Genomic DNA, 4,153 nt, shown 5'->3' with positions numbered 1-4,153 from the left:
GAAGACTTCGAGATTTTCGTGGTGGTTTAAATTGAGGGCCCGACTGTCTCTGTGATCAGTGAAGCAAGGGCTTTATGCTTGACATTCACGGTCTTGTTAGTTAACCGAAGTAATAGTAGACATTTCCGATTGAATCACACGTAGACGTAGCGCATTCGTCTAGATAATATTGGCTTGTGCGATAAGTGATGTTGTAACATATTCAACGAAAACATTCTACATGATCTACTCAAAAGAAGACTTCAATCCATTCGGAATACGCAGATGTACCAGCATACACGTGAAAACGAATACGAAAGAAAGTATGATAATTATTTCTGCACTTCGATTTCATAGACATGGACATCTTTTATGTACTTGCATTTCCGATTTCAAAATTCAAATCCCTTGTTTATCTTCGTGTAGTGGATATCAAAAGGGATGCAGCCAATACATGAACCACCTGTTCTATTTCATATTTTCAGCTTCATGATATTTTGATCTTAAAATTGGGATTCATCCTGTTATTCATTTGATTGGTAGATATCATTTGATTTGTTGGATTTGGTGTCCCTTACAAACCTACCAAGGTTTGATTTTGATATCGGTTGTTGTGTGATTGTGTCGGGCAATTTTGAGATTGAAAGTTGATTAACTATATATTTATCTCACGCCTATACGGCCTACCAAGGTTGAACTCAAGCGTTAGTCGAAAACTCACGCCCCCATGTACTTTACGGTAAATGATCGCAAAAAAGTTCCGTCATGTTTGGAAACAGGTATCATTTCTAGCCTAAAATAAGACATGAATCATAAAATGTGGCCAACATGTGGTGTACTGCAGAATAGCATGATTATTGCTTCTTTTGCTCTACATATTCCTTATAACAAATGTTCTTCTAGTAAAACAATACAACTAAAACAGGTATGCAGATCTTCCTGCTCAATTATAATTGTTCACAGACCTAAGTTTGTCCATTTGAAAAAAAAAAAATAGAATATTTATGCTTAAATTGAATATCTTCAAAAGCGAAAATCCATTGATGATTATAGGACTCCTGAACTGACCCACAGTCAAGTATATATGTATATATATATTTAAATATATATATGAGCTCGAATAATGTACAGAAATCATGTCAGTTCACTCAAGGTGAATACCGGTATACACAATGATTCCTAGAACATAATTATCCATTTGAGTGCAACACTTTTTCACAAGAATTTCTCCAAAAATTAAAGAAAATCCATTTGGGTAAAAAAACCAATGGCTCCTAGTATATAATGACGCACGGAAACATATCTGTTCATGCTCAAAAATGTATAAATAGGTAGATCTATCCTCAGAACCGGAATCTCTCGTCGAAGTTAACTGAAAAACAAGTTTGAGACCTAACTGTTCGCCAATATACAACTTCTAATTATAATAATTAATGGGTCCTTAGGTAGAGTAAGTATAACTCGATCAGCGATAGATTCATAAAGGAATTTCTTTACGGTAGGAAATGAAAATGTTTTATGAGAGCCAGCGTCGTTTATCTATCACGTGATCTAACACGTGTCTTATCACTTGTTGAACTCCGCCCACTGAGTAACCTCGTGGCGATTAAGTCCGTCTGAGTTTCCTAGACGCATACGTTTTATTTCAATCGTGGCAGTTAGAATTGTGGTCCTCGATCATTCGTTTATACACAGGCTAATAGTACTAATCCTTTCCTAATTAAGGATTCGAATCCAATCGCGTTGACATACAGTTCTTGGTTTTCGTGGCGCAACTATTTTGCCCGGTCGATCATCCATTCAAGAGATGTCTGCCATCTGACATCGATTATGATGTGGCTTTTATTCATATTGGCTGTAACGGCAAACCTAGTTCGGTGTTTTATTCTCACGGAGCAAGGGGTATCATAAATGTATGTTTGTTTTAAGTTTGTGAAAGGCCGATTTACATATAAATTTCATTCTAAAAAAAGTACAATTGGATAATAATAATCGGCCATAATCCATCACAATAACGACGGATCGTTCTGAGCAGGTATATTAGGTATTTGATCAACCTGAACTAAAGTCTGATTTCCAGCAGATGCAATTTACCGACAAAATCGGCAATCCCCAAGGATGGTGTTAAATCGATGTATGACTGTATGTTAATTTGATATGAGTATATAATAAATGACTCTCACAATCAAATGACTCGTTGTATAACTAATATGTATATACATACATTTTTACCCCAACGTCAGCCAATTTTGAAATGAGTATCTTATTATTCAAAGCCTATTCAAGATGAGTATATCAAATAACTGATCACATAGGATGACTCGTGATCTAGTATGAGTACACTAAATAAGTACACTTAACTCGTACTACACTGACTCCTAACATTGAATGACTCGTTGTATATGTAACAGGCCTACTTATACATATTTTCCCCAAAAACCAACATAAACCTAATTGGATTGAGTATATAACGTATAAAACGACTCAGGATCACTCGTCGTATATCTACTACATATATTTCTCCCATATTCATCATTGGCAAACTTGACCCACGTTCATCCATGGATGTATAAACTAGCGGGGTCGACCTTTACGCTCAGCAAACGGAAAAACAAGGTATCACCTTTTTAGCCCAAGGTGAGCCAATTGATGAGTAGATTTAATGAATCTTCGCACAGGGTGACTGGTATACCTACTATATATAAATCTCCCCGAGCCCGCGTCAGTCTATTTGAAATGTATCTATATCAATTTGAAGTGTCTATATCTAAACTATAAGAGACAAACAGCGAAACATTGTCACGGGTTGACGTCGTCTGTGCGCTTTGGTTGGTGAAGGACCGGTGTTAAAATATCCATGAAATACCCGACAATGTGTTATCCAGTTTCTCCCGTGCAGTACAGGGGTTCACAAAATATCTTAGGAAAATGGACTCAAATGTTTTTCCAATTAATTAATTCGATTTAAAAGAAACATAAAAAGTAAATTCATCCAAATCAAGTGAAATCTTCAAATCAAATAAATGGGACCATATTTTATAGCAAAATAATCAACTTAACTCAATCATGATATAACACAGGACGGGTACATAGCTTGGCCGCGTGTATGTCTAGGGTAGCATTTTGCCGATACGATAATAGATATATTTATTGACCGCATAAAATGACTGCGTTTTGTCACTACGCGCAAGCTGATTAAAAAACATTTACAGAAAGATTTGGTGAGCGCCGGCTGTTGCTTGGTTACAGTATAGTGTGCTTGACCAGACACAGGGTGGTGACCCAAAGTCACCTCGTGCCAGTCACACAGACCAGGACTGAAATTGGTAAATCTCTGACCGCTTGGTTTAAACAGTGATTTTATTATCTACACATTACTATATATAATATAATAGATAAAATGATAAAGTATGGTGTTTGGCGGGCAACGAAAGACCAATGAGATTACTAGAATGAAATGTACATACTCATATGTAGTATGAGTATGACTCTTTGCAATATGTCTGGCCGGCACAAGCTCGCAATATCAGATAAATATGGTATATCACGAGAGTATGCGCGACACTGACTAAGAATATAATGGGGATTACTGTATCTATCTTCGCACTGTTGAAATGAGTATTAAATGACTCCTAGCATAGATATACTCCTTGTATTTTACTTTAAATTGTGGCTAACACGTATCGTCAGCCAATTTAAGGCATATTAAATGGCTTATAGTTTAGAATGACTCTACCCCAGCGTATTTGGTATGAGTACCGGTATTTAAGATGGGTAGGATAGGACGACTCATATAGTTCATACATATTTTCTCCAACCAACGTCAGCCTGATGGAATCTTCTCAAACATATATTGGTAGTTTCGCTTATGTCACCTGCATCATTCGCTTGAAATCTTTGTCGGATACTGGAGATTGAGGGTCTCGGATAAGCTCCTTAATAACACATGGTAGTGGGGCCTTAAGTACGGTAACGTCCATAGTATGTTGCCAGAAGTCAGTCAATCCTTGCTATACATGCTCATGCTTTACGCTGCTATCAAGTTGAGTATTGGTAGGGAGTGGATAAACTTTGGGATAGATCTGCACACATCCTTTAGGAAATCCTTCTACACTGCCTGATGCTTCATTTTAAAATTATTGATCGATAAAACTATTAGATTTATATCACGAGT

This window comes from Tubulanus polymorphus, chromosome 6 (genome assembly GCF_964204645.1).
Source record: "Tubulanus polymorphus chromosome 6, tnTubPoly1.2, whole genome shotgun sequence".
Classification (NCBI taxonomy): Eukaryota; Metazoa; Nemertea; class Palaeonemertea; order Tubulaniformes; family Tubulanidae; genus Tubulanus; species Tubulanus polymorphus.
Note: the sequence above shows the minus strand (reverse complement) of the source record.